This window comes from Palaemon carinicauda, chromosome 45, assembly GCF_036898095.1.
Source record: "Palaemon carinicauda isolate YSFRI2023 chromosome 45, ASM3689809v2, whole genome shotgun sequence".
NCBI lineage: Eukaryota > Metazoa > Arthropoda > Malacostraca > Decapoda > Palaemonidae > Palaemon > Palaemon carinicauda.
This window is the reverse complement of record NC_090769.1, coordinates 11,117,426-11,130,086: the sequence shown is the minus strand read 5'-3', so window position 1 is coordinate 11,130,086 and position 12,661 is coordinate 11,117,426. Positions and strand designations below refer to the sequence as shown.

Sequence of the window (12,661 nt, the reverse complement as noted above, 5' to 3'; positions counted from 1 at the left end):
GAAGAAAACGAGGGTAAAGGTTAACTTGTTTTTCATGGTAGTATTTGCTGCAGTTATATGAATGGATGTGTGGCTTCTGTTGCAAGATTGATATGAATGTCGAACTCAATCGTGTGCGCATTGAAAACGTATCTGAATTTTATGAAATTGTAAATTTTGCATTTATTGCAGCTAAAATTTCCTTAAAAATAATAATAATAATAATAATAATAATAATAATAATAATAATGATGATGATGATAATGATAATGATAATGACAATGATAATAATAATAATAATAATAATAATAATTATGATAATAATTATGATAATCATGATAATAATAATAATAATAATAATAATAATAATAATAAAAATAATAATAACTTATATCCAAGAGCTTCCTCAGGGTGCGAGACAGAATTTCCCCCTCATTATCTTGACAGTAGTCAAATCGTCGTTCGTGCAGAGACAACCTCCCCCCCCCTCAACGATAATAACAGGAATACAAGTGATATTAAAATGAGCCGATGCTTCCCCGGGATTTATCTTTCCCGTCAAAACAGGAAGAGAAAATCTGTGCGCTTTACGAGTCACCCGATCGTAATGTCTATTACCTATTAAGTACGGAAAATTACTTTGTATTACTGCTTGATCTTTCATTCCAAGCCACCGCCCCCCCCCCCCCCCCACCAAGGTAGGTCTCACGGGATCCGGGCTTTAGGAAATAAAATAGTTTTGGGGTTGGGTAGGTTCATGTCCTGACGTCAGAGTTTCCAGGTTTTTTAAATGAGAATAGGCCAACTTCTAATCAATAGCAGGTTTAAAAGGCCAACATATTAGTAGAAAAGGCCAAATATATAGTATTTAAGGCCCAACTTTTCTTTCATGATATTACTAAAGGCCAAGCAATTTAAAAAAAAGGCCAAATTTGAGTTTTTTTGGGCCCGAAAAAAGGCCAATCTGACAACCCTGTGTTCTGTATCCCTGACTTTGATGAAGGGCTTTATTGTTCGTAGGTTATTAAGCTCTGGTGTCGTGATAACATTATGACAATGTAACACATTAAAAGAGGCGGGTGCTTTATCCAATTGCCGTGAGAAGGTCATGGTTATCTAATGCAATGTAGGAATTCATTATCTTTAGTCAAATATTAAGATCATGCTCACCAGTTTCATCGTAGGAAGCTAATTTTTAGATGTAATGATATCATACTTACTTAATGAGTTGTAAAAAAGTTGTTTCGGAAAAAGTTGATGAAATCATACGCACCTGATTTATAATTAGAAGTTAGTATTTAAATAAAGTGATAATATCATATCCACCTAGTTCATCATAAAAAAACTTTTTTTTGAAATATGATTCCCACCTAATTCCTTCATAGAGAGGGGCTTTGGGCGCTGATCATGTGGATATATGGTTAATCTCTAGGGCATTGTCTTACTATCGTATCCACCTAGCTTATCATAAAAACTGTTTTTTTTTCAAATATCATTCCCACCTAATTCCTTGAAAGAGAGGGGGCTTGGGCACTGGTCATATGGATATATCGTCAGCCTCTAGTCACCTAGTGCATTGTCTCTTGTTCTTGTTTCTTGTTTTGGGTTTAAATCCAACCCTCCACTGAAGTCGAGTGAACTACTTCTCGGGCGGGTCCATATCAATCATCTAATGAAACATTTTCATTATAACTTATACAGTTCTTTGATTGTAGCATCTTCCAAATCATATGATCTTGTGAAAAGTAATGTCTTTAGTTTCTTCTTAAATTCAATTACTCCCTTTAAGTCCTTCATTTCAGTTAGCTGTTTATTATAATATCTAGCACAGTTGCTAGGACAGTATCACTGTCTCTTGCCTCTGCCATTCATGAGTACCCTTTAAACATTTAAACCCCTGCTTCAGGAAGGAATCAAATCTCATGCACACATTTTGCGGTCACTCTCTTTGGATATGCAGATCTTCGTTGAGCTACACCCCAGGTTGGGTTACTCATCGCGACAGATAAAGCTGTAATGTTATAGTGGTGTGACTTAAACAAGCTCTACATGCGAGTAATGAGTCATTCTTTGAATTGTCACAGCGATGACATATTTTGCGGCTGGTAGCACGACTCAGCAGATTTTGTAGTCTTGGTAATAAACTTGAAGAGTTTTGTGTAAAAGAAGAGCAATAAAATTTCTCGTCTTTCAGTAAATGGTAGTAATTTCGAAGGGGGAGGGGGAGGGGGGGGGGAGGCAGGGCAAATTGAAATGCAAGTAATCGTCTAATTCATCAAGGTCGAGGAATTTCTTCGATGAATTATGGCGTGCATTTTACTTTCCTTGCATAATTTATCTCTAAGTATGAAGTGTAAGTTACTAAGAAGAACTTTATGTATCATTGGAGACATTATATAGTGAGGCTATTAAATAACCCTTTGGACCTACATGGATATATGTCTGTTTCCTCGTGCATGGTACTGAACTGTATCAAGTAAAATTTACTATTTTTTACGGAAATTTAATTCATGATGTTCCATTAGAAATATCAGAGAAGTGAAATTATAGGAAAAAATTTTCCTTCACTTCTTTTGCTATTTTATATATTCTATTTCGTTATCTGTATGAAGAAATTGCTGTTTTGTATAAGGAACTACCTTGAAAAATATTGTAATCGCTTAAGATTACCCAGGGAAATTTAAACTGAAAATTCCTCCGACAAGAAAGAAACCCTTTAAAGTTCTTCTTTGTTTTCTGAAAATGGATTGATTGCCCAAGGTTTTTGATAAGAGAAATACGACAAGGTATCTCATATAAGCTCCCAAGCTCTACACGAATATTTGCTTCTGCTAAACATTTTTATACAGATTTTGTTTGATACATAAAAATTCTAATCATTATTGTCACTAATTATGAATATGACCTGGGCCTTCTTATCAATTTCTCATTTCCTTTATATCCGTAAATTGATTAATTCATTTAGCAAGAAAATACATGATGATTTCAGGGTACAAATGAATAAAAATGAATTTCTTAAATTTTTTAACTTTCAGCATTTTTATGCGTTTAGATATATGAAAGGCATTATTACAGTGAAAGATATGGGTCCAGAAATCGTTAAAATACAAACATAAATACGGTTATGACAGAAATTTAAAAATCTCTACATGTCTTTGGATGTTAAAATTAAAACATTCTCTGGTATTCTATAGATTTCCTTTACTTTTCTTTCACAGAGAAATGTTAAAAAGAAATTTGTACCATACGCATGTATATAAATTTATCTCAATATTGCAATAATTAAAAAAAAAATAACATAATTCATGATAACAAATAGAAGTTCCAAGTCATGAATATTTGAACAAAAATATGAATTTTACAATTTCTGACATGAATGACTTTCCTTTGCAGGCTAATTTTGAAATACACCTTCCAATATTATTCATTGACATTCGCAAGTAAAATTCATTAAAACTTACCAAACCAACTTCAACACGCAAGTTAATTTCATTCTCGCTTCCGAACTAGGAATGATTTTACGACTCTATTTATTGACCCCAGAATGAAATCAAAGCTTAAAGGAGACTTTTGATCATTATGACGCAAGCAAGTTATTATGTCGGGTGGTAATCAGGTGGCGCGGATGACAGCCTGATTTCTTTACGCCGTTTCGAAGTAACCTGATTGAAGAGTGACTTTGCCTGATAGACCAGATAAGGAGCTGACGTTAATTGAACTCTCGTTATTTATAGCAGGATTTGAATCATTAACTCAACATGCTGTGAAATATTGTCTTTTTAGTTCGAGTGAGAATTCAGTTGGCACTCGCTTCCCTGATACAGAAGTATAAAGAAAAGAGGCTATATTTTATGAAAATATCAATCTATGGTTTGATATTTTTGTAAGGTCTGAATGAAGGAGATTTTATTTTTTCAATTTAATTTTTGAAAGTACAAAAATATCAATCTATGGTTTGATAACTCTGAAGGTATGCCTTAAGGAGTTTTTTTTTTTTTTATTTCATTTTTGAAATTACGAAAACATCAATCTATGGTTTATAAGTTATGTCTTAAGAACGTTTTGTTACTTGAATTTTGAAAGAAAGAACGATTGCCTACTTATTATTGATAAGTAAACAGGTCTATCAAAAGAGCGACAAAAACAGATCGGTTGAAATATATTTTTTTCTTCAAAATGTCTTGTTTTTTTCAGATTGCGAAAAAGAAAATTTCGAAGAAATATTACCTCCCAATCATCAAAAATTATAATTTCATTCTTTTTATTGTCTACAAAGGAAAGCTACATGATCATCGAACATTTGTGTGTACATTGAGTGATATTTCTGAGTTTCCCAACCACACCGAAACTGAATTACATCCATCGTAAACATAAATATTGTGAACAGTGCTCTCTCTCTCTCTCTCTCTCTCTCTCTCTCTCTCTCTCTCTCTCTCTCTCTCTCTCTCTCTCTCTTATTTGCATCTACATTTGTTCAGCTGGTTTTCTTCATACAAACTTGCACATACAATTGCTCATTTTCTTTCTATTGTATAATGTATTTTCAAATGGACATTATAAATATGCTATTATTAGTTATCCTTACACAAACCCTTTAGATAACCGAACCATTTACAGTTTTCAAAACGTTCCAATGATTCTTGAAAAGTGACATCTGGACCATCAATTCTATTAATTTCATTAAAAAAGGGAAATCAACAATATCATGGTAATAAACAAAGAATAAACTACTGAAAATAAAAAGAAGAAAAACATAAAGATTTAAATTCAGAGTTAAATATTTTCAAGTATTTTTTTTCGATACGATTAGATTTCGAAAATTAAAGAAAACTTGGAAAGTCTTTAGTTTTGTTAATACGATCTGAAAAATAAAGTCCGAAATTTGAAATGAAATAGAATAAAGAAACTTGACATATAATTGTATATGGTTGTAATTCTGTTTGTTAATATAAAACCTAGTTGTTGGATGTTACATTTCCCTTTCGAGAAATGAAAGACTTAAGTTTTATTTAAGTCTTATTAAAATATAATGCTAGGACGAACCGTATGAAGTACTGTATTGAGTCGTCCTTTATCCATCTACTTATAGAAAAATTAACTGTCGCAAATAGTCGCCAATGATTTGTGCATATGCATACCCTCATATAGATATGTATATAGATAGATGATATATGTACATTATGTTTTATGTGTATCATTTTATCATAGACACGTACACACACATTAACATATATGTATATATATATATATATATATATATATATATATATATATGTATATATATATATATATATATATATATATGTATGTATGTATATCACAAATATATATACAATATATATCTATATATATATCTATATATATACATATATGTATATATATACATATACATATATGTATATATATACATACACACATATATATATATATATATATATCACAAATATATATACTATATATATGTATATATATATATATATATATATATATGTATGTATATATGTATACATATACCTATATATATATCTATATATATATATATATATATATATATATATATATATACTGTATTTACAACAACATCAACAGCAAATGCAGTTGTTATTACTCCACTGCAGGACAAAGGCCTCAGTCACCATTCATGTCTTAGGTTTGGCTAGTTTTCATCACCAAGCTGGTCAATGCTGATTGGTGATAGCGGGAGATTTTCATTTGATCTCTCACAGCAAACCAATCTAGTATGTGTCGCCCAGACTAGTAAAACTTTGCTAATCATAATGTTTCCCCACTCAGAAAGTATGTGCGTATGTAAAATATATATATATATATATATATATATATATATATATATATGCATATATATATGCATATATTGTATATATATATATATATATATGCATATATATATATATATATATATATATATATATATACATACATATATATATATATATGCACATATATATATATATATATATATATATATATATGATATATAATATATATATGATATATAATATATATATGCATATATGCATATATACAAATATATGTATATATATAAATATATATATATAAATATATAATATATATATGCATATATATATATATATATATATATATCTATATATATGCATATATGCATATATTCAAATATATATATGAAGTATATATATATATATATATATATATATGTGTATATATATATATATATATATATATATATATGGGGTGGGGATGTGTATACATAAAAACTCTTCTTTCAATATTTTTTTTCTCAAAAGACACTAAATAGCACTTTCTTCATAACGGGCCAAATGACAGGTTTGACATATTATCTAAGGAGTAATGACTGTTATCACCATAGACCGATGATTGGTATTTGTATGACGTAACATTCGCTATTACGGCCCAGCAATGACAATCATTTCCCAGGACAAGGCAATTTCCTTCGAACGGCCTTGCTCACGCCGTGGCCCTTTTGCGATAACGTATGAAAATTAGACGGAGGCTGAAAGGCCCTGATTGCTGTCATCTGGCGATGTTTGGGTTAAGTGGTACATGTTGTACTTTTAGTCCAAGAACGTTTATTCTGGGAGAAATCGCCCTATTTTTGGATAATTTCCCCCCTTTTATTTATTGATTCTATTATCATTTGCTCTAGAATTTTCGGTGTCGCGATTGGATTACCATGAAAAAAAAATCGTCACTAGCATTTGGTTATACATTAATCTATCTAAATATTCTTTTATCATAAACTCACAAATGTTCATAAAAGAAAGTCTTCATTAGCATTTTGGTTATACTTTAATCTATCTAAATATTCTTTTATCATAAACTCACAAATGTTCATGAAAAAAAGTCTTCACTAGCATTTGGTTATACATTAATCTATCCAAGTATTTTTTATCAAACTCACAAATTTCCATGGAAGAAAGTCTTTACTATCATTTGGTTATGTATTATTCTATTTAACTATTCTTTTATCATAAACTCACAAATGTCCATGAAAGAAAGTCTTCACTAGCATTTGGTTATACATTAATCTATCTAACCATTCTTTTATCATAAACTCATAAATTTTCACTGTCGTAATAGAATTTTTTTTCATCATAAAGCCTCTCGTATTTTTTTCATATGGTCTCTCTAATTCTTTGATTTTTGTCATTTGCTTTGTAAAGACTTAACATATGTCTTTCACCATCGCTGTAATATAGAAAGGCTACGAAAGACTAAATCGATTTGATTACAGGAAAACATTAAGAGAAAATATCGCAAAAATAGTTACCTTCATAATATTAGATAAATTATATCTTTGCATACTATCATATCTACTTAAGATGAAGAAAACATTCAACGTAATAAAAATAAGGTTGTGGAAATTTCAATTTATTTTTATGTAAGGAGAATGACTTAGGATCTAAAAAAAGTCATTGTGAATTTGAATTTGAATAATTTAAAAATAATTTTTATACGATGCTAATCATATCACACGGAAGGTACATTTTTACAATTGTTTCTTTATAATACATATCATAGTCTGTCAATAATTCTATATGAAAAGGTAAAATACCATTTCAGAACCATTTGAATATACTAAGAAAAGTAATCCAACTATACATATTGGTAAATAGTCATAAAAAACTTATAAATGTGTACTCCACATTGGTGGTCACTCCGGGGTCACCAATGTGTGAAGCGTCAGTTAGGTGATAACTGAGAGGCGAGGTGAATGCAGCTAAACATTATTAAACAGACATTGAGCTTAAATACAGATTAGTTTATTAAAAGTGCAGGGAAGAGCGAGTGATAAGATAACAAAGCAAAACCGTCACAGTGTAAAACCTACGGGCTCCAAATGTGCAAGAGCCCGTGCCTGGAAACAATAACAACAACAACAGTGTAAAACCGTGTATGAAACACGTGCGGTACAAATGACCCATTCCGCAAGTGTAAATCTTTTGCTTCAATATATACAGAATGATATGTAGAATTCTATCAGAGTAGCATCCACTTAATGTGATGAAATGTATATTCTGTTAACGTTAGTTAAATTGATTGAAAATAGACTTTGAGAACCCATTCTGTACACAGATGATATCATATTAACACTTACAGATAAGTAAAAATAAAGGGTTGTAAAGTAGTTTATTGGAAACGTCAGTGCTTGACGATCGACTGGACTAGGGTTCGAGACCCAATCAAGCTCGAAAGTTTATTGTAGTGTCTGAAACCCCATCATCCTTGAGAGGTAAGGATGTTTTTCAACAAGCAATAATCGCACCTCGGTTAGCCCTCATTGGTTATGATACTGCCACTGCGCAAAGCTATTAAGGATGTGGGTTTTGGGGGAACCTATAGGTATACTTGTTGAGTCATCAGCAGCCATTGCTTGACCCTACCTGGTCCTAGCTTGGGTGGAAGGGGGTTGAGCGCTGATCACATACATATATGGTCAGTCTCTAGGAGCCAAGGGCATAATCCTGCTAGGGCATTGTCAATGTCCCTTGTCCCTGCCATTCATGAGTGACCTTTAAAAAAAAAAAAAAAAAAAACTTTTAAACAACAGACTTTATATTCAAACAAATGAAAGAATCATTTCCAGTCAATTCAATGTATAAGATTAGAATGATATTTAGAACTCATATCAAGCAAACATAATGAGACAAATTAATAAGAAACAGACTTTTGAAACACATTCGAAACACTATATTTTGTTAACACTTTCAGATAAATATAATAATTTTTTTGTTTTTTGTTTTTTTAATCTACTTTAGGATGTATCATTTCAACAAACAGATAAATGAAATTAAATGGGATTTTAAGTAACATTTCATAATGTTATATATATATATATATATATATATAATATACATATATATATATATATATAATATATACATATATATATATACATATACATATATATTATATGCTATAAACAGAAAGACAATTGATAAGAATACTTTAAGAACCGTTTCCATATACTATAAGCCATATTATTTAAACGCTCATGGTTAAACGAAATTAAAATAGACTTATGAAATCATTTTATATACTGTAGATCATATAAATTTATCAACAAAAAAAAATTATCACTATCATTATCACTAATAATATTATCATCATTGTTATCACTATTACTATAATCATCATTATCGTTATTACCTAAGTTCCAACAATGAAAGCAGTCTAGTGCCGAATACAAAAGTAGTAGAAGACATAATTTAGTTACACTGTTGAAAATTTGCATTGAAAAAACGGTAAATGTTTGGCAGCATTTATTCTAGGATTTATACCGTTTTAAAAACGGATATATTGACGAAAAAGGGTGATATTACGGTTACCAACCCGTAAAAGATAATAACAAAGTAAGGTAAATTTACGGTCGCCTATATTTTACTGAAATAAGGTTAAGAACAGTATATTTTTACGAAGAATTTCCGATTAAAATTACGGTTTTTTTCTAACAGTGTACCCATTCTATATACTTTAGACTACTCCATAGACTATATATTATACCCTGTCAACACCATACATTAAGGACAGGAAGCAGTCAAGACAAGCTTGCTCATTCCCATTTACGAACGCCCAAAAGCAGGCAGACACATGGCACTTTTTTCATCTTTTTTTTTTTTTTTTTTTTTTTTTTTTTTTTTTTTTTTACTGAGATAAACGACGGACTTGAGGGCAAGCGTGGACGGGAAGACAAAAGTTTCTCGGCTGGATACGATTCTGACCACATCCATCTAATTATCAAGAATTAGACGAGTTGCTAAGGTATTATTTGACCTAAAATATCACTTACGTAACTGCCCTGTCTCGTAAAGATAGGAGCTGCAGAAAAATGCAGCAGTTGGCAAATACGATAAGATTAAAAAAAAAAAATCTAGTGGGTACGTCTATAGAGTTATGATATAAAATACTTGTTTTAAACAATCGCTGCTACCAATTTTTCTTCATTTTTGTCAAATAAAAGAAAAAAGACCAGGGAGTTTAAGAACAAGGATACTGAGAGAGAGAGAGAGAGAGAGAGAGAGAGAGAGAGAGAATAACATATTACGAAGTTAAAGAAAAATTTAGATTGAGACGGAAGATGAAAATTAGAGAGAGAGAGAGAGAGAGAGAGAGAGAGAGAGAGAGAGAATTTAGATTAATGTGTAAGATGAAAATCTGAGCACAGAAAGAGAGAGAGAGAGAGAGAGAGAGAGAGAGAGAGAGAGAATAACATATTACGAAGTTAAAGAAAAATTTAGATTGAGACGGAAGATGAAAATCTAGAGAGAGAGAGAGAGAGAGAGAGAGAGAGAGAGAGAATTTAGATTAATGTGTAAGATGAAAATCTGAGCACAGAAAGAGAGAGAGAGAGAGAGAGAGAGAGAGAGAGAGAGAGAGAGCATCACTCATCAGGAATAGAAAACCCAGAAACCTGACTAAGTAGATATAATGGAAAGAATCGGACAGTAATCAATGACCTTAGTTGAGTAGATCTACTTATTAATAGGCTTAACTATACTCAATTTTTTTTAATGAGGCGCAATTGCACTGACTCGCAGCGGTGCCCTTTTAGTTCGAAAAGGTTTCCTGCTATCTGATTGGTTAGAATTATCTTGTCCAGCCAATCAACTAGCAGGAAACGTTTATGAGCTAAAAGGGCACCCCAGCGAGTCGGTGCAAATCTGCCTCACTAAAAAGAATTGACTATAATTATAAGAGATGTGTATTTGAGTTACATGGAAGTCAACCAAATTAAACGGAATAAAAAAGAGGGCAGTAAAAGAATCATTCAGAAAATAATTTGAAGTCGGCTAGAACTCTTAATTACAAATATATATTTAAAAAAATGTTGTGTGGATGTCAAATTTTAAGCTAAGAAAATAAGCAGCTTTTATACTTATCCAAAGAGAAAGAACAATAAAATATAATAATGAAAGCTCCTTTTCATAGATTTGTCGCACGATGCGACAGGCTGCAATATATTTCTACCCGTTTCCCAGCATTTTCTCAGTTGGCAATGGGAAAATGTCCCTCCACCTAAGGGGACATTCTCTCTCTCTCTCTCTCTCTCTCTCTCTCTCTCTCTCTCTCTCTCCTGAGTTATTAACGACGCTGTAACGTCGGAGATGGTAAATTAGATAGGAACGTGACGTTGGGGTTTAAGTCAATTTGTTGTGCATTTGAAAGGAGTCGGTAAACCAGTCAGAATAATAATGAGTTTATTATTATAACTAACCCCCCACCCCTCAGAACCCGCTTCCCTCCACTCCCCTCCCATCCCTCCACTTCCCTCCCTTCCCTCCGGTCCGCTTTAGGTGAGCTGCATATCCGATTGGGCGGAGATACAGCGCATACCCCTGACGACTTCCGTTGTAATTCTCTCGCAATAATGATCATGCGCTGATTGTTCACCATATTCACCCTCCGTTTTTATAGTGGAGGTGATGGATTAGGGATAATGCTCTGCATACAGATACGGTTTTTTCTACTCTTTAGCGTAATGAGCTAAACCCCAGCCCCCGAACTCGCTACAGGGTCTTTATTGTCATTTCATGTGGAGCTGTTTAAGATTTTCCCGCGAGTATTCGAGATGGTTTCCTGCCGGGATACAATGAAAATTATGAAAATAAGACAAATTTATAGCATTCCTCGTGTTATGACCCAATATTCCATTTATTTTCTTCCAATTTTTTTTTATTTAAATTATTCACACTAGTTAGAATACCATTTTTAAAGGGTTGTTTAAGATTATTTTTAAGGATATTTTTAAAAATCGATTTTCACTGCTAATAAAGTTGATTAATTATTACAGCGATAAATGACAAAATGATATTGAAAATTGAATGAGAGTTTTGACCCTTTTTTATCCTTCTAAACTACTCGGTAAGACACAAATGTCAATGAAAACTGAGGACTGGTGATATCAGACGTTTAATACTCCTCTTAAAAAAAAAAATACCTCGTCACTGAATCCGAATCATATGGACTACTTAATAACTGAGTTTATAGTTGAAATTCTCATTCCAATGTTAACGTAAATGTCCTAGCCACTCCTTATAGTTATTTCCAAGAAGATTACTCGAAGTATTTTATGTATTTTATGAGAATTCTGTGGAGTAATCTTTTTAAAAGTTACTCGTAGGTTAGGGCCTTGTCTAAAACTATTCTGTTATTTGTAGAATACCATGTCATTGGATATATAATAACGTAATGGAACAAGATAGTACCTTTTTGTAGATATAAGTCCCTTTGTCTATTACGTGGCTTTTCTTTTCTATGGTATAACGACAGATCGCAATTTGTTAAAAAGGTATCTCTTACACACCACCCTCTTGGCGTAACATCCCTGTAAATACTGTGTTTAAGGTTATATCATCGTTATTAGACGAGCCAGACAATTTTAAACAGAAGTATTTTATTCTTGATAGACGGTCAGCAATGATTACGATGGTCTCTTGTTATGCTATCACATTTTAAGGTAGGTTATATGTACTATTAAACGTTAAAGAGTTGGCTGCATTGTATATATAACAAAAATAGATGGTTTAACTTATAACTATGACATCTATACTATTATATGTAATATTCAAGTCTCAAAAAAATTTCTTATGCAAACTTCAAGAATCCATCCTTATAATCATTTGATTCATTCCGTCACGAATAATTATCAATGGAAGCCAATAGT

At 31.7% G+C, this 12,661-nt stretch overlaps 1 non-coding gene across 1 annotated transcript; it reads right to left on the bottom strand.

The window, feature by feature from the left end:
• Positions 1-8,169: 8,169 nt before the first annotated feature.
• Positions 8,170-8,308, bottom strand: LOC137635038 (U4 spliceosomal RNA). The gene has a single exon (XR_011042605.1). It is a non-coding gene; the product is annotated as a U4 spliceosomal RNA (small nuclear RNA).
• Between the last annotated feature and the right edge of the window lie 4,353 nt (positions 8,309-12,661).